This window comes from Pteropus medius, unplaced genomic scaffold (genome assembly GCF_902729225.1).
Source record: "Pteropus medius unplaced genomic scaffold, Ma_sr-lr_union100, whole genome shotgun sequence".
Classification (NCBI taxonomy): Eukaryota; Metazoa; Chordata; class Mammalia; order Chiroptera; family Pteropodidae; genus Pteropus; species Pteropus medius.
In genome coordinates, this window is record NW_024349803.1 from 6,406,414 (window position 1) to 6,430,572 (window position 24,159).

Here is a 24,159-nt window from a genome sequence, read left to right on the forward strand (position 1 = left end):
CTCCAGTTCTTCATTTCAAGGTGAAGGGAAAATAGCATACGCCTCGATGGATTGTTCTAAATATTGAATGAGCAATGTGTATAAAGTTCTTAGCACGGTGTTTGACACATAGGGGCAATCAGTAACCACCAGCCTCACACACAAAGCAGAATCTCACTAAGGGAAGATTCTTCCAGGGGAAGGCACTCATGAATAAGATGTAATCCCAATTCTTAAAGAACTTGTAATTTTGTTGGGGCAACTAGACATGCATCTAAGACAATCAAAAGTCAGTACTTTTCAGTGAGTGTGTGATTGAATGTTAAAAAGATATGGGAGAGACAGCTGTGTCTGCCCTGGACTTGTAGGGAAGCTATTCTGTAAACTACCTCAGAAGGGAACTGTGGTTCCTACAGCTGTTCTTAAATTGGCACTTTGCTCAGACAATCTCTTTATAAAGTAGAGACAATCTGCCTGTGAGAATTTGAGCGTATGTTTTTTTACTGAGTAATGTGACAGGCACCCCTGCACTCTGAGAGGAAAGACCAGATGACAAAGTGGAAAAATCAGTGTGTAATATTTGGCTTGGCTTGGCTTTTCCTGTTAAATATATGATTTTGTTTCACCCCGGCAAGTCTTCTGAAGTGCTTACAAGCCATAAGGTGAAAAAGTCTCAGGAGCCCACAAGGAAGAGAATATCTTGTCCCTTTTGAGAAGTGGTATATGTGGTTGAATATGTGAACTCTAGCTTTCGATGGTTGGAGTTTGAATCTATTCCTCCACTTATAAGCTATGTGATCCTGGGAAACTTAATTAATATCTCTGTACTTCTTCTGCAAAAAAGCACATAGAGATTCCTCCCTCACAGGGATTCTTGAAGATTAAATTAGTTAATACATATAAATGTATTTTATAGGGACTTAGAATAGTGCCTGGCATGTAGTAATGGCTCAATAAATGCCAACTATTATTCTGGCCATTACGGCTTCAACAATATCTCTAAAGAACAATCTGTGATAGGTTTACAGGCTAGCCTCTAATAAATGAAACACTAATAAACAGATGAGGAAACCTTTAGAAGCTTAAAGGAGATAGTATTAAGACATGTTGAAAATAACGTTGCCTTACTTGGCAAATAGGAAGCATACAGAAATCACTATTCCAGGAGGTCGTATAAGCCAACGGGTAATTAGATTCAAGGAGAGGTGGTAGGACCTAAAGTTAGGACACGCTGAACTTTTAAAGCCCAGAAAGCAACTGTTGTTTCCGTAGCACCCCTGTCCCTCTGGGTGCTACGATTTGAAAAAGCAAGATGGATTAAAAATGGGCTTTATGAGAAATCTGTTTGTGTAGAGCTTAAAGATGTGAGTGATTTGATGGCTGAAGCTTTCTGGCGCTCAGAGCTGGAAGCCCCCCATCTACCTACCCAGAGAGGGTACTCACTCCGATTTTGTTGTGTAAAAGAGATTTTCAAACTCTAGGATCTGTCTTGGCCCCATGGCAGTTGAAAGGAGCCTTTTTTCAGGAATTTAGGTAGTGTCTGTACTACCTAAATTCCCTTTTTCCTCCCTGACATGGCTTGGTATCAGGGCACAGTATATCAAACCCAGGGCTTGCATTATGATTGGTCTAGGCAATTGTGGTCATCCCATTCCCCTTTCTAGTAATTGGCTTAGTTGTGGTGATGTGACCCAGCTCTGGGCAAGGAGATAGAAGAAGGATTCAGCTGGGAAGTTTTTAGAAAAGATTTTTCTCTCTCATTAAAAAAAAAAAAAAAAATAGACATGCAAGAAGTTGTTTTATTCTTTTCTACTTTCAGCACCATTGTGTAAAGGTGTGATTTATGGGACTACTGCAGCCTCTTTGCAACCATGAGGGAAACTGAAGAGAAATTCAGCCAGAGTCCTGACATTGGTGAGCAACTAGGGCAACCTTAGGACAGCCAAACTCCAGACTTTGTGTATAAGATTACTAATTAACCTCTATTATTTAAGCCACTTTTAGTTGGATATTCTGCTACTTGGAGCCAAAAGCATCCCAACTGATGTAATGACCATGTGTGTTTTGTTCACCACCATCAACTAGTACAGTGCTTGGCATATGGCTAGGAGCTCGATAATTGTTTATTGGATTAGTAAATGGCATCACTATTCAATTTTACTGCTGAGACTACTTTGTGTCCTGTTTCTAGTGACAAGATACCAGGTAGGTCCCAGAAGGCTACCTGAGCCCTTGCCTGGGTAACCTGCCTGAAGTTGCAATCATGGGGTCTGGTCTTCTCTTGCTCTTGCCAATTCCTTCAGGGTTGGAGTTATGCCCATGACCAGCAATGCTTCCCAGCTCTGCTCAGATTGTAAAAGGATGGCCTGCTTTCATATCTTCTGTATTGAGTTCCTTTTGGAGAGGAACTCTGTGTTACTCTCTGCTGAACTGCCTAGCCACATGCCTAGAATTGCCAAATATAGGCTATTTTTTTTGTCTATTCCCATATCTTTTGAGAATGTATTTAACCTGCATACCTGGAGTACACTCTCCCACCTACCACCACCGTGTCTTAGATCTTGGCCAGTGTATAAGCACCTGCAGCTTCTGGCAGATGTGACTTGTCCCGTCACTTAGCCACCCCCTGTTCTGGAGAGGTCTGTTCTATCACAGACTTCCTGAGCTCAATATACTCAGAAGTCATTTCTGTCATCATCCGACAGAGTTTGGTCAGATGCTAATGAATAATGACAACAACTGCTTCATCTATGATTATGAAATGCCAAGTAGAAACTGAGCTAAAAGAAGAACAAGAGAATTCTCTTCCACTCATTGTTCATTTCTAGTATTAAAGAGTCCAAGGCTTTTTGAAATCCCTATACAAGGGCATTTCAACCTCACTGTTTATAAAAGCGGAGAAAGTAAACTTATTTCCAATCTTACTAAAATTGAGAATTAGGAATGGTGGAAATTTTTAGTAAATTACAGAATTACAACCAGCCAAAAAAATAAAACCTACCCAAATGCCTATCATCAATAGAATGGTAATTGAAATGTGGTATATTTATACAACAGAATACTCTGTCAGTGAGCATAAACCTGTGTGTGTGAATTTCAAAACATAATTCTGAAATAAAGAAGTTAGATACATGTATACTATATGATTTTACTTATTTCAAGTTCAAGAACAGGCAAACCTAACATATGATATTAAGAGTCAGGATAGCGGTTACCCTTGTGGGAGTAGGGGCTATCACTAGAAGGGAGCATGAAGTGAGCTTTTGAGATTCTGGTCATATTCTTTTTTTGATCTGGAAGCTGATTAGATGGATGTGTTCAGTTTACAAAAATCCAATGAGCTGTACACATATGATATGAACATTTTTTGTATATTTGTTATATTTCAGTAATAAGTTAAAAAATAATTACATGGCCATGGAAACAAAGCCTGAATCAGAAAGCAAGCAAAGACTGATGGAATCCTAGTGCCACACACAGTATCTCTTATTTTACAGAAGAGAAGGCTGAGTACTCAGGAAGTCCAGTGAATCATCCAAAGTCATATAAATGGGTCAATGGCTGAGCCAGACATGGCACCCATGTATGATTCTAGCCTAGGGCCTTTTCATCTAATGTGGCCAAAAATCTAATGATCTCTTCCCTTGGGTTCATGTTTATTACTTTTTGTGAAATCTATTTGAAATAAAATTTGGGGAAAACATTTAGGTATATTTAATACTAATAGACACTTTTGTTGCTTAACTGAGGTATATATAGAGAGAATAGCACAGATGAAGAGGGCTGGCAGTTGCACAGGGCTCCACCCTCAGAAGAGCCCCAGCCTTGGTTTAATGTTCTGCTTTTGCCATCTTGAAATTCTTATTAACTTCTAAACAGTGGGCCCAGCATTTTCATTTTGTACTGGTTACCACAAATTATGTAGCGAGTCCTAGAGATAAATGTTGCTTTGTGTAATACACATGGTGTATAGGTCAAGTATTTGTAATCAAAATCTATTTTAAATGAACTAGGGAAATTTGATATTTAATGGTAAATTCTATATAACAACAAATCATTTCTGTACAAAGAACAATTCTCTAATTTATTTATTTTACTGCTAAATTTCTGTGCCACCAGTTGACTTAAAACAAGAGACTAAATGGAAAGTGAAATAAAAATACGAATCTTAGACTTAGCCTAATTTAAAAACTGGAAAGAGATCTTAAAAATATTCTGATTCCTCCCTTTCATTTTGCAAGTAAAGAAAATGAAATCTAAAGAAAGGAGTGATTTGCAAAGAAATTGAGTCAACTATGTAAGTGGAGTCAATGAAAATTGATCAGCATAGTACAATATTTGAAGACTCAGTGATATTTAGAAATTTCTGGCAGTGTTTCTGGAGCACTTCTTTTTCCATGCCAGAAAAAGATCTAAGCCAGGCCAAAATAATAAACTGCTTTATACAGAATCACTTTCTGGAGAGAAAGTATACAGGCAAATTCATTACATTTTCTATAAAATAATTATCTTAATGTAGCATCTGTCATATGCAGTGTTCGTTTTGAAACAGAAATGGCTGTCAGAATGGCTCTGCCTCAAATAGTTGGTTAGCATCAACATGACCCAACTCAGTGTCTGCCACATGCAGATACTAATGCCCAATAAAGATCCTGGCATCTCTCTGGGGCACTGGGCTTACCTTTCAGCCTACCTCTGTTTAGTTATGTTCTGCTTTAGATCAGTGGCATTTCTGGACCCAGAGAAAACATGGATGAATTAAAGTTTTTAAGTAGGATGGGCCCGGTGACAGGGACGGGACACAGTTCTGTTTTGAGGGAGTTCACAGCCTGGTTAAGGAGGCAGGCAGTTACAAATTGAGGCACTAAGTGTAACAGTACAGCTATGCAAGGGCAATGCGATAGTGGGTCTACTTGGTGGAGCCTCGCAGGAGAGTAGGGAGCAAGGACATGCTTCCTGAGTCTAAAGGATGAAAGGATATTAGCCTGATGAAGGACCAGGAGGAAGGTGACATAGCAAGTGGGGCAAAGAACTCCAAGGAAGAGTGTGAGAGAAGCTAGTGAATGGTTTTGAATAGGGAAGTGAGTGGTGCTCCAAAAGGTTGCTACGGCAGGAGCGTGGATAATGGAGAGCAAATGGTGGAGGGCAAGATGATGGCAGGCAGTGGTCTAGGTCAGCAAAGATGAGCGTCTGAGCTATGAATGTCCCTTACCCCTTCTCAGAGAAGATGTCTGAAAAAAGTGGGGAGGTGAACTTATCAGGACCTGAATACCTATGAGTGTGGAGAATAAGAAAAAAGACAAAGAGGCTTCGTTTTTTAGCCAAGGTGCTACAGGCACAGTGGTGCTATCAGCTGACATGGGCATTGCAAGATAAGGAGTGGATTTGAAGAGAAGGATGATGAATCCTTAGAGACACTGAGTTTGAAGTGCCTATGGAACATCTAGATGGATAACTTCCACCATTTCAAACAGAAGCATTTGAATCTTTTCTTAAAGTTAACTGAATGTGTGTTTGTGATCATTGGATAAATGAATTCAAAGTTTATGTGTGTGTGTAAAGTATGCAATATCATGAATCTTCATAATATCACACATCTTCATTTCAAGTGCACAAGCATATCATTAAGTATTCATTTTTTTCTGTTCATGAATTCTTTTAAGTATTCATCTTCAAACCATGTCTAAAGAGGAAGATAAAATGAATGCAATGTTATATGTCAAGTATATCTCACTTAAAAAATAAAGTAAATAAGGAGGAAGAGAGTAGGAAAGTTAATTTTATTGCTAAAAGGAGCCATAATAATCACATTTTATATGTAGCAATTCGTGCTCAGCGAGACTGAGTGGCCCTCCCTAGGTCTCCCAGCTATTAAGAGAAAGAGCTGGGGCTCCAGCCTGGTGCTCTGTTCCTCACCCAGTGCTGCCTCATCAGGGTATCAAAGCGGGATGCCATTCACCTGTTTAAAGCATGCCACAGTGTGCTTCCCACCCCAATCTCCCATTTTAAAGGAGATCTTTGAAAATCTTTCTTCTTTTTTGTCTCTACATCTGTCTGTCACCTAATCACAGCTTTATTTCTTTTTTCCATCTGAGGTCCCAACTTTGTACCTGGCTTCTCTCCCCAGCTTGCCTTAAAGTTTCTTGGAGGAGCACTTTGGAGAATATCCTTTTGACCTGGTAGTTGATTGCATGGTTTCCAGTGCAGTGAGAAGCCTGCTGAGCACTGTCAGTTATAGTGGTCTGGTCACCTTCGTTCGCTCTGAGGGTGAGCAGGGTCTTGAATAGTCAGAAGCACAAGACAGAAAAACATTGGATCGGCTGTTCCTTCTAACAGTTCTTTTCTGTAAGAAACATTATTATTAGAATTCAAGTCAAGCAGGCAATAAACATCCATGAGGAGGACTTTTAAAGTAATTTTAGGGAAGAAGTTTTGAATAATTCTGCCTGGGCCTTTCAAGTCACACTCAATTCTAAATTCTAAGAAGGCAAATTATTGTGTCATTGCCAAGACTTCTTTTGACATCAAATTTATGCTTATTGGGGGCCCCTTATACTGTCAATGTGTACGGCAGAGTTACGTCCAAATCATAGGAATTGCAGAATGTTTCTTTCTAAAAATGATTATAAATTTATAGTAAAATATTTGCATGATGGGACAAATTTTAATGTCTCTGGACCTTCATTGTCTTTCTCTATCCTTTCTTCTGGTGGAGAGGGAAACTTTAATCATACATAGAGTCAAAGTTATGCTGTAAGAAGTCTTTAACATTAGGAAGAAAGAGCTTTGTCTGTCTTGTTGCTGCTCCACTCTGAAGAATTTAAAGCCTTGGGCAATGGGATTTGTCAGCCTGGCAACCATAAAGAGTGAAGTAGGTGCCCTTGGCCAAGAATAGTGGAAATAAATGGGAGGAGATTCAAATGGGGTGGTAGGTGGGGCTTCTAGACCCATGCGAGCAGATCTTAGTACTAACCAGGAACTATATAAACATCTGTGACACCCCCTGTGCTCTGAGTGTGTTTCACACTTGCCTTGAGTAAGACTGGGCTTTTTCTGATGAAGGACTGTGCCTGCACACTTCACCATGTGATGCAGCAGCATTCCATATGCTTTTATGACATGTGGGGGTCTTGAGCCCTTGGTTAGGAATACATAATAATAATGAAAATTATACACTATCGTTTATTGACCATCTACAATGTGCTCAGCCATCTACATACAACATCCAAAGTCCCATAGTCAGAACAGTGGTGCCCAGATCAGAACCCAGGTTACAGGATGCCATTTCAGAGCCCTGTCCACTATATCGTACTGCCCAGGGTTTGTAATCTAGTATGAAGGCATGTTTACACATGGAGATAAAAAAGCTGTCAAGACTCCAAAGAATACATCTTGGACAGACGGTGGGATTTTAGGCATGTGATAAGAGTGGAATTTTGTCTAGATTTCTGAAAATAGTGCCAGATTGGAAGGCTGCCCTGCCCAGGTTAAGGATATGCTATAGGATGTGGTTGTTGAGAAGGTTCAAGATAACACATGGTAAAGAGCCTGGCACAGTGCCTGGTGCACAATGGTGATTAATAAATGAACTATGTAAGCTCTAGTGGGGCTTCTCCTACTGCATATTTGAAGCCCTCCTTTCCTAGTGCCCCACCTCATGAGAACCATTAAACATGGTACTTGCCACCATTTGATAGACTTTAGAGAGCTCATTTTTCTTGAGAATCCTGCCGGCGCCCTGGGTTTGGATACCCATGAGCAGGATTTGTGGCTAGTTCTGCCAAGCCCAAGAGGTTCACCAGGTAGGACCTGGACAACCTTGCTCAATGCTAACGTTCTATTTTTCACTAGTGATGCTTCCACCCAGGGCTGGGGCAGAGAGCTTGCTCTTAGGTGCAACTTTTCAGTTCCATACCACAGATGGGACAGGTTTTCTGACCTTTGACATTGTGTAAGGACCTAATTCTGACTGCCTGCTTTTGATTCTGCCTCCTACCCAGGCATTAAAACTTCTGCCCCTAAGATATATCTAAGGATCACATCCTGAGAGCTTCATAGCTTCAACCTAAACCTAACTCACTCTCTAAAGTCTCCTTCTTTGCTTCTGGCTCCTGGGAATTTTTCTTTCCTTTCCTTTCTTGTGTATTAAGGAGAAACCTTATTAAGCTTTGAGGGATTAAGTGTACTGAATGGCTGCAGACCCACTGGAAGCTCAGGAAACCAATCCTGGCCTTGTTTGAAACCAGACTTCCTGATATGAGACCCAAGCTCAGAAGCTTGCCTTGTTGGTGCACATCCTTCTTTTTGTCATAACCAAATTCTTTAAATTCTGCTTTGAGAGACATGCTGAACTCACACCTGAATGAGGTGAAGTGGCTCTCCCTTCCAAGTAAACAATAAATCCAGCTTTGTTTTGAAACATTTTTGGAGGTCTTTGTTTCCTACTGTCCAGCACATATCTATTTTTAATTTACAAAATATATTAACAACCTTTCTGCATATTTGGAGCAGGGTTGGTTTATACATCTGTTACCTTGTCTAGGAGTCCAGGTAATTTCTGCAGAATTTACAGTGTTGGCTCATATTGTATTAACTCCACAAAGACCCTAAAGGTCAGGGACTATGGATCCAAAAAGTAACCCAAAAAGGAAGAAGTGCCAAAAGCGTCTTTCTCATGCTGTAGAAAGGTTCTCAGCTCCCCCAGCCAAGGGCATAGTTTGCTCTTCAACCTAAAGTTGCAGAGGCAGAAGGGCCACTTTCTGTATAGTCAGGAATCTGGATTCTCACTATCAGCAGCCATATGGGTTTGGGAACATTCGTCAGCTAGAGAACTCGCTGATCTGGAGAAAGAGACTTTTCAAAGTACAGCCCAAAATATTTCTTTAAACTTAGGGAAAACTGGTAGTGACCTTCTTCATGTGCCAGGCTGCTGACAAGCATTTTTGTTTAAAGACATACCAGGTGAGAAAAAGTAGAATGTTTCAAGGAACACTTCGGAGTGTGAGGGTTGCTGTTCTAGGGATCATTTAAAAGTAAAGTCACCCCTAGAGCAACTAACAAACTCAGCATAGAATGTGAGGAATTCCAGCTGAATCCTAATGGAGGCAATCTGTTAAGGTGACTTTGAGCATGTGCATTGGGGCTTATATGTCAGTTGGGTCTGTTCCAATCAAAGACTCAACATTTATTCCCAGGGTAATCTTGACCCCTCTGTGCTTTGGTCTTCACATCTATAAAATGGAGATTAAAATTGTATCTACCTATGGAGGAGTGTGGGATTAAGGTGATTCAGTACAGGGAAAGGATTTGGAATAATAAATTTAGCTATTATTATCATATATAATAGGTTCTTAAAATCTCAGAGGTTTGTTTAGCTGAGGCCTCTCAACTGAGTACCTTAGGTCAGGTATTCCCACAGTCCAATGTGAGTCACTAAATCAGCTGGACCATCTACGTTGCAAAGTGGGTGGCCAGAGCCTGGTTCTGCCAGAGTCAGGGAGGTTGAAGATTATGTGGAGGAGAATAAGTATTGAGTTAATGGAAAAAGAGTTGATGGAGAACTGTGGAGTTTCTAATTTCCAGGGAACAGATGTACTTCTGTATCATTTTAAGCTAAGCAAGGAGAATGTGTCAAGCAAACTACCCAGATAACTTGGCCTGCGTCTCCTAGAATTTAGAGATGTAAGGGAAGGTCCCTGACACACATCTGAGAAAAATCTATAGGTGAAAGGCTGTAACTAAAGAGACCAGAGCAGAAAAATGAGCATGGTATAGGGAGAGAGGTCACTTTTTTGGGGGAGGGTGCCTGCAAAGATATGGACCCCTTGGAATGGATCCTGCTATAAGCTGTCTTTAAAAGGATACTTCCTAAAGAGCATCCTTCCTGGGGTGAAGTGACCTGGGTAGAATGAAGCTGAAGGAGTATTACTGCATGCAGAGACTGAAGGTAGTAGGTGGACTCAAAAATAGCCAGCAGGAGGGGCATCATCACACCAGAAAATTGCAGTTGCAGACCGTGTGTGTGTGTGTGTGTGTGTGTGTGTGTGTGTGTGTGTGTGTGTGTGTGTGTGTTTAAAGGGGAAGGGAGTAGTATCTTTAGAGAACTCAAAAAATGTCCCAGAGGAAAAAGAATTAGCATTTGGACATCCATCCCACCAGGGGGCATCAGCGCCAGATTACAATTGTACCTTTTTAAGAGAAGAAACATCTTTTTCCTACTTTTCCAGCTTCATCCCACTCCCTGGGAAAGTCTGAAGCAGAATTGTTGGTGGGGTAGAAAGAATAGATAATGTTTGGAAATAATGACAAAACCAATCCTGCCCCATCTTCCTTTCTCACTGTAGGATTTCAAGCCTGTGTTAGACCTAACAGAGAAGAAATTTTTAATTAAATGAGATTTGAAATCAGCAAAGTAGGTTTGCAGAGGCAGACGCGAAAGAGTTTTCAGTCCTTGCACTACCAAGTTCAATAGTTTTAGATCAGTTTTCCTAGAAGCAGAGTCTGAGGCAGGTATTCAGAACCTAGAATTTATTGAGAGGGTGCTCTTAGGAGAAACCTATAGGGGATGGAGTAAATTGGGATAGGGCAGGGGAAGAAGTTCAGCAAAGACGTGGTCTCAAGTAAAGTCTAGCCTTGGCCTGATCCATAGGGTTTGTGGGCCATAAGTAACACCACAAAGATGTTCCATCTTGCGGAAAGGGGACTGGCCTTAATCAACTGGGGGAGGTTAGGGAGGTAGCCTCCTGGATGAATTTGCTCCTGTCAGCCAAAGGCAGTTCTTCAGAGAAGGTGTCAAGCTTTGAACTATTAATAGCCAACACTCAAACTAGCTGAGAGATGGATGCTCCAGCCTAGTAAAAAAGATGTAGGTAAGCACCAAGAATGACCACTACAGTATCTTATTCCAAAGCCTGTTCTATATAGTCTTTTCTTTTCCAGCAGTCTCCTTAAAATATTCTTATGTGCAGCTGATATCTACAGTAGATTCTTAGTCTTGAAAAACACTCTATCTATGAAATATGCCTTGAGGCAGAGCAAGTTGCTCTACTTAATTTGTTCCACTACATTGGGCCTGCCATATAGCACCCTTCTTTTTGGAATTCAGTGTTTTTATTACAACAATAATAATGCAACATAGCATGCACGTATTTTTTCTCTTCCCCAGAGAAAGAGACTGTAAAATCTTGTGCACCCCTAACGTTTGCAGTGTTTCAATGCAAGAGCACAAATGGAGATCTACATATCATATATCTGAAAATAAAAGGTATAAATTGAGCTAATAAGTTGTTAAATAAAATTAGTTGTATTCTCCTGTATTGACATATATGCCTTCATAACAACCTGGAAGGCCAGATTTGAGTTAATAATTTTAACATTCCTTGAAATTCCGTGCTGGAATGAGATAGCAATGGAGATTGAGCCCCCAACCTATGGCCCACCTACCCTTCTCTTCTCATCCCTAGTTCTAGTCTGTTCTGTGAGGGACCTTGTGCATAAGTGTATTCATTTTCATGGGCTGCCATAACAAAATACTATAGGCTGAGCAACTTAAACAACACAAATCTATTTTCTCATACTTCTGGAGGCTTAAAGTTCCAGATCAAGGTGCCAGCTAATTCTGTTTCTGGTGAGTTTCATTCCTGGCTTGCAGATGAGTGCTTCCTTTCTGCATCTTCACATGGCCTTTCCTCTACGGCATGTGGAGAAAGGAAACTCTCTTGTCTCTTCCTATTCTACTAAGGACTCCAGCCCTACTGGATTAAGGCCCTAGCCTAGGACCTCACTTAATCTTTACTACCTCCTCAAGGCCCTGTCTGTCTTCAAATACAGTCACAATGGAAGTTAAGGCTTCAACATATGAATTTGAGGGTAACACAATTCAGTCAACAATACAAGCATATGAACATCCCAGCCTGGAAATCCAAGGTCTATTTACATAGCCTGCCAACAGTCATTTTTTTTGTTACTCATCAGGCCCTAAGGTTCTCATATCAACAATACGGTCTACTTTTGGAAAGATTAACCCAGAGGAAAAGCCTGTAGCCTGGGAAATGGGCTATGGGCCTTGAATAGGGATTTTCGAGGTCCCAGAATTTGATCTAGATCAGTGCTGTCCAATTTTAAGTATTTTATATTTGGGCTACCCAATATGATAGCCACTAGCCACTTGAGGCTATTGAGTACTCAAAATGTGGTTAGTGTGGACGAGAAACTGAATTTTAAATTTTATTTCATCCTAATTAATTTTAATTTAAATAGGCACATTTGACTAGTATCAACCATATTGTTCAACGCAGATCTAGAAGTTGGGGAGCATGTTCTATGTGAGCATGTCCCTGACCCCACAGACTCCTTGTCCTGTGGGGTAGGTAGCAGATTGGATTTTTTGAATATGGCCAAACTTACATATTTATCTCATCTCACATGGTCTTACAATGTGATTAACATATCTCTCTATCAAGAGGTGGAGTCCATGTCCTCACTAGGCAGGGGATTGTGACTGCCTGGACCAAAGATGTGTGGTAGAAGAGATGTGTGACTTCTAAAGCTAAGTCATAAAAAGGACACAGCTTCTGGCCTTTGCCTGGCATTCGTGCTTCCCCCAACACACAGACACACAGACACACACACACACAGTACATGCACACACACACAGACCTCTCTCTCTTTCTCTCTTTCTCTCTCTTTTCTCTCTCTGTCTTTCTCTGTGTGTCTGTCACACACACTACACACACACACACACACACACACACACACACGTGCGTGCGCGCGAACACAAACAACTTTTGCTTTTGGAGCTGTGGAAATAGTAAAGACTACCCAAATGAGAACAAGCAAAAGCTATCTAATTCAGAGCTGGTGTAGTAAGGGAATCAGCCACTATCACTGTGTTTCACAGATACCCAAAGGCAGGCAGAGGAGTGGGAAAGCTATAAAGTGGGGAAAAGAGAAGGCATCAGGTGTGTCCCAGTTGGAGGCTGTTGGCATGGGGAATTTGTAGACGGGCTAACCAGAAGTGGGGTGAGACATCCTATGTGATTGGTTAGGGGAGCATATTTGGCTTTCTCTGGTTGGTCCTAAGTTGGAAGTAGGGACAAAAATTAGGGAAACTATCAATTATTCATCAAGTCCTAGCCATTTTAAGCTTATTGCCACAGAGTTGGTGGTTGGCTTCCTGTGCTGGATGCTATATATTGTAGGTCAGAGTTCTATTTTCATGTATGGGTCTATCCATTGTCCACTTATATACTCAGTCTCTGGGAACTCAGCCATCATCTCATGAGGAAGCTTCCCATGTGGAATGGAGCTAAGCTCTTCTGATAGTAGCCAAAACCAACTCGCCAGCTCTGTGAGCAAACCAAACTCCTTGGAAGGATACCCTCCAGGCTGTCAAGCCCACAGATAACTTTGGTCTCAGTAGACATCTGATGGCAACATGATGAGAGACCCTGAACCAGATCCATCCAGCAAAGCTACTCTCAGATTCACAGCCCACAGAAAGCATGAAAGATAGAGCTGATTATTCATTTTAAGCAACTATGTTTTGTGGTGATATTTCAATGGCACATTAAATAACTAATAAAAGAGAGCAGTGAAGCAGAAAAGGGGCCATCTCAGGACCCTAAAGGTGTGGGGCCTAGAACAGGAGCCTCTTTGCCTGGATGCAAGGGCAATGATGACAAAAGAATATCAGTATTGTTTGTTTCGGTACCTTGATATTTCTTAGGGAATGATGGACTTATTTATACAAAAGAGGAAAATGGAGGAACTGATCAGGTGTTTGAGATCAGAATTTTTTTTTTTTATAAAAGTTGTCACAAAAGACCCCTTTAGCCAGCATACACAAACTAAAATGTAATGGGACCATTTATTTTCTTGATTGTGTAAACACACAAAAATGTACACATTTTGGAATAGTCACAGTGGAAAGGGATCTGCTTAAGCCGATGATGCTGTCTGTCACTTTTCAAAAATGCCTGAGAAACTTCTCTTTCAGAATTGCCCACAAAGCCGGATTATAAGCCTTCTGTGAAACCAGACTCATCACTCAAACTGAAACTTGGTTTGTGACCCCAGACAGCATTTCCCAGCTTGATAATCCAACCTACTCAGCAGTCTTTGCTCTGAATGGCTTAGAACTGTTTCCAAAACTCGTGTCCTCCCTCTGAGAATACATGCTGTCAGAGTTATCTTTCTAAAACACATCTCAGATCATGTGCTTCACTGGCTTTCAGTTGCATAGAGAATTAAGCCCCAACTTCTCAGTCAGATTTTCAAAACTTTCTGCAATATGCAACCCCCACCTAGCTTTCCAGTTCTATCATCTCAGAACACATGATGCTCTCTCTACTTACCGATGATAGGCACCATGATAGGCACCATGTACCACACTACTATGTGCCTCACGCTGTGCTAAGAGGTTTACATAATTTTTCGATTTATCCTTCTATGATTTCATAAGGCAAATGTTATCTCTATAGTATAGAAAACAATAAAACAGTGATTACTAACACTTTGTGCAGTCCTTACCGTACACTAAGCCACTGTTCAATTGGAATAAATATGAGCCATATATGTAATTTAAAATAGCCACATTATAAAGCAAAAAGAAACAGATGAAATTGATTTTAATAAAATATTTTATCAGCAAATATATAATTAATATAAAAACTCATTAATATATTTCATATTCTTTTTAGGTGTGTATTATCTTTGAAATTCATTGTGTATTTTATACCTACAGTACATCTCAAATTGGATATTAAATTTTCATTGAAAATAGTTGATCTGTATTTAGATTTCATAAAAAGTACACTGGAAAAAGTAGATTCACATACCGAAACTTTCAGTTCCAAACATACTTAATGATTTTCAGTACCTAAATCAATTACCAAGAAATCATTCTTTTTCTATTCTTATCCATATTGACAAAACTGATTCAATTAAAAAAATTTTAATTTCAATCAAAATGAAATAAAATGAAAGATTTAATTTCTCAGTTGCACTAGCCACATACCAAGTGCTCAGTGGCCACATTTGGTTAGTGGCTGCCATATTGGAACCCTAAGCACTTTACTAGTGTCAACACAAACATAGGAGGTAGGTGCTGTTATCATCTTCATTTCAAATAAAGAAATGGAGGCACAGAGAACAGTAACTTGCACTAGTACACACAGCTCATAAGCCAAAGCTCAGAATGATTGTTTTACCCAATGTGACTTAACTGATAAAAACTGGAACCATGATTTGAACTCAGGATTATTGATATCCAAAACCTAAGTTTTTATTCACTGTGCCAGTCTGTTCTATACACTTAATCACTCACTCTTCTCCAAAAATCCTTACTTTCTTATTTCTGGTCCTTTAATCAGACTGTTCCTTCTGTCTGGAATAACTGGCAAGGTCCATTTTGATTGTCATTCAGTCACATAGTCATTCAGTCAATCACTTTTTCAACAAATATTACCAACCACTTTTCAGATATCTCCCAAGTAGGGTAGAGTAGTGATCAAGACAGATGTAACAAGGTGTATAGTTTAGACTAGTGTTTCTCAAATGTTGATCTCTGCAGCCTGAGATGCTACAACACTCTAATACTTATTGAGGGCCCCAAAGTGTTTTAGGTTAAGTGAGTTGTAGCTGTTGAAATTTATCGTATTAGAAATTAAAACTGGGAATTTAAAAACATATTTTCTCATTTAAAAACAACATAATAATCCTATTTATTATATATAAACATAAATAATGTATAACTATGAAAAGAGACCTATTTTTTTTTCAAAACAAAAAAAGTGATGTGTGGCATAGTTTTATAATTTTGCTAATCTCTTTAATGCGTGACTTAATAAAGACAGCTGGATTATCATCTTTGCTTTTCTGTCTTTAATCTGTTGCATTATGTAGTTTTAGTTGAAGTATATAAGGAAAATTTGGCTTCACCTAGATATGTAATTGGAAAACAGGAGTATCTTAAATGCCTTTTCAGATAATTTGGAAACTCGTCTTTGCTACTAAACCAAAAATCAACAAGTCGTAATTTCTTAAAGCTTAGCTGCAATGTAGAATCTGAAACCATATCAGTGATAAATATATGGAATAAACTTTTTATATACTAAATTACATTAAAATTTATTAGTCTATCTTGCATTTTCAATGGATCTAACATGCGATTTTATAACAATGTGCATTGTTCTTTTGGAAACATTGATTTACTGAATTATACCATTCTTTCAAATGTTGATACATTTTTTTATACAATATAGAAAAATCACATTCATTAATACAGCACTGATCACATCAGAAAAGTCTAAAGTGTTAGGGTGCTGTCAAACTCGTGGTGACAAATATAATTTTTCCAAAGTTCTAATTTTTATTTGAATGCTTGGATTTTACCATTGGCAACATGTACTGTGAGTTGTTTTCACTTTGTTCATTTTTGAGAAAATGTCTGACAAACACTCAGGTCTAAATAACCATAGTGTAACTGTCTGTTGTCCTTTTAAGTAAAAATGTTGCCCCATAAAAAAAGCATCTAGCTCACCTCACAACCCAAACAATCACACAAGTGCTTTTTCTTGAGATGACCATCGTACATTAGTGTGCAGCAGTTCTTTATGCATACTTCCCATTTGTCATGCAGAATATTAAACAAACGTATATAAAGGGTTGCAATTTTATAAAATTAATCATTTTTACTGCTTAATCAAAGACATTCTTAAGTAAAACTAGCATTTTTTTCCCCCTGTGAGTGGATGGGTGAAGAATACAAAGGCTAGTGGAACATTGTTACCACTGTCTTGATTCACCCTAAGGCACCAGCAGCTTTGCCCACTACTGCTTGTGCACCATCAGTGCAAATGTCAATACAGTGGAAAAGGTAAATAACACTTTGGTATAATCATGAAAATATTTTTTACCTCTTGAACCTGGTGAAATGGCCTCAGGGTCCCAGGGAGTCTGAGGACCACATTTTGAAAACCAGTGCTGTGGAAGGAAAGATAATTACACAAGTACCTGGGTAAGATGACCAATTCCAAAAGGTCTAGGAGGGCCTCATGGATATATAAGATTAGATTATATATATATATATATATATATATATATATATATATATATATATATATATGTAATTGTGTCAGTGACCCAAATGAATGAAGGGCGTGGTAAGGACAGAGAGTGTCAGGCAGAGGCAGCAGTGAGTGTGAAAGCTGGAAAAGAGAGGCAGGCTAGAGGAACGATAGAACTTCACTTGTCTGGAGCTTGAAAGATCACAGGGAGAGCAGTGAGAGGAGGCCAGAGAGAAGGGCAGGGTTGGCCTGGGAACAGCCTTGCAAATGCTTTGAGGGCATGTTTACTCCTGAAAATGTTTCACCTGAATCTAATCTTGATGAGACAACCAGACAAATCAAATTTAAGGTACATTCTGCCAAACAACCTGCCTGGACTCTTATACATAATGTCAAGGTACGGAAAGACAGGAAAAGACTAGGGAATTGTTCTGAATTACAGGAGACTAAAGAGACATGATGACTAAAAGCATCACAGAATCCTTGATTGAATCTTGGATCAAAAAAAACCCCTACAATAACTATAAGGGACATTATTAAGACAATTAGGAAAATTCGAATACAGACTGTATATCAGATAATATTGTATCAAGTTTAATTTTCTGAATGTGATTGTTGTATTGCAGTTATGTAGAAAATTACCTTTATTCTAAAAGTATTTGAGGGTGAAGTATTATGATGTCTGTGACTAATTCTCAAATGACTCATCAAAAACTATTCGTATGTATATAGAGAAAGAGGAGACGATAGGAGCAATGTAGCAGAATGCTAGCAACCGAGTCTAGGTGCAGGGGATACAGGCATTCATTTTACTATTTTTGCAAGTTTTTAGTAGCTTTGGGGAATTTTCAAACCAAAATGTTGTAATATAAGGAGTTAAGACTTTATCCTAGAATCAGTGGAAGCCGTGGGAAGACGTTAAACAAGAAAGTAACATAATTAGGACTCTTAGATTTTAAGGGATCAAATCTCAATTTGAACAGGAAATTTCTTGACTCTTGTGATCAAATATAATAGGTGATGCTAGTCTCCAAGTTTCAGAATCCAGATCTCCTCAGGCCCTACCATTCCACTTCCTAAGCTTTCTCTCCCTCCTGCTTCTCTATAACACTTGGCCTCATTCTTTCCAACTGCAGACTGAATTCCTCTGCCAGGATACATGGCCTCAGGCAAATGTGAGTTTATTTCTTTACTGCCACAGAAATCCCTCCCCTCACCTGTTTGAGGTTGACTAATCTCCAGGAAAGTATTCTGACTGGTCCTATGAGGACCACAGGATCACTCCTTTGACCAACCACTGACATCATTGATGTAAATGATGATCATTGGTTCCCCCTGGTCCTGTACTTGCCCCTGGAAATCAGTTCCTCCTCTTAGAAACAAATGCCAAGACAGGATTAGATTTCCAAGAGATTTATTGAGGAAAATGCCAAAAAAGGATAAACTGAAAGGGAGTAGGAGTGGTCAGGGGGAGCCGTTAGACAGATTAAGTAGGAAGGACAGATTAAGTAGGAAGAGCCCAAGCTAAGAGGAAGTTCCCAAGAAAAGATTGCCCACTGGAAAAGTACTACAGTGGGCAGAAACGTCCTAGCTTTAGACCTCAACATACTCACTCACTGGCTGGAAGTAGCCTGGGGGAAAAGTGATTTTGAGATGAACACCAAAATGGATCCGAAGGTGAGGCAGCTGAAGCCTGTAGTCACCTATGCCCTCACCTACTCAGCAGGTTCTTTCAAAGGCAGTCTGAACTGTACACCTCATGGTTGCCACATCCTGTCGATGAAAAAGCAAATGAGGAAAATGGAGGAAGAAGTACTGGGCAGAAAAAGGGTAAAAGCAGTAGCTATCACACTATATTTCTCCAAGAGAGAAAGAATCCTGCCTTTTCTTTGATTTAAAGCTCTCAGTTCTTTGAATCTTTATGTCCTTACACAGTAGTGAATTACATTGAGATTCTGGAGATGATTACCAAAAAAAAAAAAAAGGTATAAAACAGATTTTATGCAATAACAATGTGATCTGACAGTCTAGCTGGAGTGATTCCTTTGAGGGTAAAAACATGCATTTGATATGTAAAGTCTAGTGTGTTAAAAAATTTTTTTTTACTTGTCCTATTACTCTAACTTTCTGTGTTTTCTCATTAAACTTCAGGATGCCTGTGAGAGTTCTTCTTTCTTATGTAATAATTGTATGAGTTGGTGGTAGAATCAGAAATAGAAACTAGGTTTCCTTCGTGTTCAACCCTTGTTCTTGGCCTCTGTCACATCACACAGATAACTAGGGCTGGAACACACAAAGGCTGGATTGTCACCAAAAGATGCATAAGCTGTGAGATGAAAGACGTGAGTTTGGTTCAAAATAGAAAACTTAAAATGAAATGGGATGGATATAACTGCAATGGAAAACAGTATGGTGAGTCCTCGAAAAATTACTTCATGATCCAGCAGTTCCACTTTAGATACATACCCAAAAAACTGAAAACAGGAATTTAAACAGGTATCCGTACACCCATTTTCATAGCAGCTTTATTCACAATAGCCAAAAAGTGGAAGCAACCCTAATGTCCATTGACTAATGAATGAATTTTAAAAATGTAGTATATGCATTCAATAGAATATTATTAACCCTTAAAAAGGAAGGAAATTCTGACATATACTTCAACATGAATGAATGAATCTTGAGACCATTCTGCAAAGTAAAATAAGCAAGTTACAAAAGGACATATACTGTATGATTCTACTTATATGAGGTACCTAGAATAGTCAAATTCATAAAGACAAAGTAGAATGCTAGTAGCCAAGGGCTATTAGGGGAGAAAAAAAAAGGGGAACCACTTTGGAAAGCTATCAGGCTGTATAAACTAAAGGTGAATTTAAGTATATTTTAGAACTCAGCAGCCCTATTCATTGTTATACGCCCAAGATAACTGAGTGCATTTGTCCAGCAAAAGACAGGTACGAGAATGTTTATAGCAGCACTGTGCATGTGGCCATAAACATTCAATAGGAGGATGGATAAGTTGTGGTGTAATGATATGATGAAATACTATACTGCAATGGAAATGAACTAACATGCAACACGAATGAATCTCACAAACATGAAGTGGAACAAAAGTTATAAAAAAGGAGAAACTAATCTGTGGTTTTAGAAGTCAGAATAGTGGTTAGTTTTGGGAGGAGAGGGAGGTATAACTAGGGGAGTGCATGAGGGTGGCTCCTGGGGTGCTGGCTATGACAGATTTTTTGATCTAGATGGCGGTCACATGGGTGTGTTCATGTGAAATTTCGTTGAACTTTACAATGTTTCATTTAGGCACTTTTCTGTGTGTATGCCTCAATATTTAAATGTTTATTAAAATAATGGTTCAGGAGTAATTAGGATTCTAGAGTCACCATAGAGTTTCAAATTAGTCTTTACATAATTAATACTCAGAATTGGTATGGTGGATAGTTTGGGGTCCAACTGTGGGATGATAGAGACCTTTCTGCAGCTACATGTATCAGTTGTAACTACGTAGGAGTTAGTGACAGAATACTAGCACTTTAAAAATGTGCTTCAGGTTAAACACCCTTTTGTGTACATACACTGACATGCGCTGCTCACAACAGCCCTGAGAGTAGCAGTTGCCACCACAACTCCCTTCCAGGTGAGAAAACCAGCACTCAGAAAAACCAGGGACTTACGAAAGTATCTCAGCTAGTTAGTGGTGGATTCAGAAGTGAAGCACTGGTGGGCTGGTCCCAAAGCTTGTGTTGGCCCATTTTCTCACCCTGCCTCCCTTGTCTTTTAGTATCCTGCAGCTTCCCCTCACTCCCATGCTCTTATGCCTAGGTAGTGTGGTTCTGGTTATACTATCTATATATTTTTATTGTGGAGAAAGAGTTCTATAATTTCACTTGGTGCTTACTCCGTTTACCAATTAGACTTAAGTTTTTATTGTTTTAATTTTTAATTCAATGCTTTGTTATAATTTTAATACATTAAAGAAGTTTTTTAATTTTTATTTATTTACATCAAAAAAGAAGTATAGTGACATTAAAGAAAATTGAGAAACTAAGACATTATTTATAATTTCACCACTTAATCTAATTACTATTTAAATTGTAGTACACTTTCTAGATCTGCCTTCATATGTTCATTTTCCCCATTTTTTTCACTGAACAATATATATCTCAGACTCTTTAAACCTAGATTTTTAGAAATAACTTTTTTGTGTGTTGAGAGTAAAACATTAAAAAATCGCAAACTGAAAAAATATGAAGAAAAAAATTAAAGTTATCTTTATTGTGCATCTGAGCAAGAACCAGTACAAACAACCTTCTGTGTTTCTTTCCAGTGCTTTTTTCTCTCTATGAATATATAATATTCATTTAGAAATTGGAATCACACTATATATACAAAATTATATTCTACATTTTTTCTGTTATATACTTACAGGCCACCAGTATTCTTTGAAATTATAATTTTAATGGCCACATCACAGCTATTAGATAAAAATATGTAAAGGAAAATTTCCCTACACAACTTTTTCATTCTTAACGTTCTCTTTTAGTGTACATACATATATAGATATAGTTTTTGACACAACTTCAAAGATTGTAAGCTTCTTAGGGACAGGGCACACTTGAAATAAAGTATGGAATCTAGTCTTGAATCAAAATGACAGAGCACTAAAGGTGTTGCCAAAAGTGGGGGATACCCCAATGAAAGTTTTGGATTATGGATATCTATTATTTCTGGATTAATGAAACTATGGAAACTGGTATGTTAATATTTACTAATATAGATAAAATAATCCTCACATATCAGGCAAATAGTCTTTGGTTAATGATAGCAAATAATGTTATATATTTGAATATGTTCCAAATGTCTTCAGCTTCATATATGTACCCACTGGCCTACTTGCTAGAAATTTGTCCACCACTAAGTTTCTTTGTGGCATTTCCATGGTGTCCCTTCTCTGGTGCTGGCATAGTTTCTGTGTGGCAGAGGCAACAGAGAGTTCTGCTGGCTCCATGCCTCATCCACTCTACTGTAACCGATTCCCCAGGGCTCTGGGTCAAGACCAGAGAAAAGAGGAATTTCCTCTCTTTCCCATCCCAAAGACTGTCAAATTTCCCCCCTCAAGCTTTCCTTTATCCCAGGACTATTAACAAGAGAAACAACCATTCTTTTTAGGAAAAAATCCTTAACCCTTTCACTAGGGAAAGATTTTGTTTTCTTGGCCCCAAGAAAACAAGAGAAAATTAACTCTATCCTATCCTGTCTCCCATAGTCTGATTTTGTTTGTTCTTATTCAGGATTTTTGGACTGACAGATGCTACATAAATATAAATAGGTCAACTTGATCTGACCTAAAATTAAAAAAACAAAAATATGTTGGAACAAAGAGCCACAGTTTGTGTTACAGTCAGCTTCAGGCTGCTCATTTGGGAATACTACTCATCTGAAGAATAGAGGGAGATAAAAATTATAAAATCAGATTGACACACAGTGTCCAAATGATAACCTCCTTGCTGGTTTCCATGCCTTTAAATTCATGAGAATGAGGAATGCCCTCTACCTTGAAAGCGAAGACTCAGTTAAAATAACAGCTATATTTACTGTTATTTTCCAAACAGATATGTTTGCCAAATGATCGAGAGGATTAGTGTTCAGCTTCATGGCTATTTATTTTAGTCCTGAATGATGCAGACAAGTGCTCATAAACATGAAAGCCTGGAGGGTGTGTTGTATATTCAGTCCCACATTTAGCAAATTATGAGTGTTCTATAAGATGCGAGTAGAGCAGTTGAATGTGTCCCAGTCTAAAATTGCATCTTGTCGATGGCACCAGTGGAAAAGAACAAATACACAGCTACTTCATTAAACTCAAATATTATTTATAACACTGTCAGTATAAATAAGGTTATTGTTAGAATTGCATACCCCTGTGGTTGTACCTTTCTGTAAAAGTCTACTCAGCATCTGATACCTTCTGATATTATCTTGCACTTGCCATGTTTGCCTGAGAATAGGGAAAAGAAACTTTAATTTTGGGAATGAACTCCATTGGGAGTGAAGAGCACTTTATGTGCCTTCAACTACTCATGATGTTCTTTACCTTTTCCTCCCTGTGCTCCGCATCTCTCTGCGCTCTCCTCACTTCCAATATTTATAAGACCCTGGGATTCATTATTTCCTTGGTGCAGACTAGAATTATGTGCTCTGAGTGTATCTGCACAGCAGGAGAGGAAGAAGAGCTGGAGGAAAACAGGTGGAATGTTAATAAACATTCCGATGGAGGTAAAAGTGTTCCAAAGAAATGAACATGATAATGCAAAGGAGAAAGCTGTTCAGTGGTGTTTAAAAGTCATAGAGCCTAATTTAATTTAAAAGATACTAAGATCATTGCCAAAATAGCCACGTGTCAAATGAAAAAAGAATAAATGGTTAGTTTTTTCTGGGTCAACTATAATTTCTGATTAAAATCCCATTGAGCATCTCTACAAGTTATGATCAGAAAAGAAGCGTAGTAAATTTGGAGTTTGGATGGATTTAAAATCTGATTTTAATATTCATTTATACTTAGAGATGCTGTGTTGTAATTTCTTTTTTTCTGATTTTAGATACAATAGCAACTGGGAACGAAAACTAATGGTAAGTAACACTGAGGTTATAAAAATAAAGTTTCCTTGTTAAGGAGCAGGGAGATCCCCAAATCTTTGAATAGAATAAAAGTTATTTCAGCATAGTAGAGTGAGTCATATCTCTTCTCAATAGCTAAATCAATTGCCAAAAATCCTGAGATGAAAGTTTTCTTGAGATAAAGAACTGAGCCTTTGAAATATCTATTCTAGTTATTTATCTATTAGAAGTCCAGTCACTCATTCCTATGTCTGGGCAATGTCTTCCCCCTATAATCTATTTAATGGTATAGCCATGGTCGATTAGATGGGGGGCACCTGATCCAAACAGGAATTTGGAACTAAGATAGAGGGCAAGCAACATTAAGGATACTGAAACGAGTCATGTATCAACTCAGAGGCTATGTGGAACACAAAACAGAAAGGCTGAGAAACAGAGTGGGAGAGAACTTGGGGGCTTCACCAGAACATTCTAAAGTAGTTTCAGG

General features: G+C 38.7%; 1 protein-coding gene across 6 annotated transcripts in view; it reads left to right on the top strand.

Moving 5' to 3' along the window:
• TMEM108 (transmembrane protein 108) overlaps positions 1 to 24,159 on the top strand; it is a 482,840-nt gene that overhangs the window by 87,127 nt on the left and 371,554 nt on the right. For 5 of the 6 annotated variants that reach the window (XM_039837153.1, XM_039837152.1, XM_039837148.1 and 2 more), the window contains one exon: positions 1,799 to 1,893. The exons of the other annotated variant lie outside the window; for it this stretch is intronic. The gene's annotated coding sequence lies outside the window, so the exon portion shown is untranslated. The remainder of the gene's footprint in view (positions 1 to 1,798; positions 1,894 to 24,159) is intronic. 6 annotated transcript variants of the gene reach the window in all.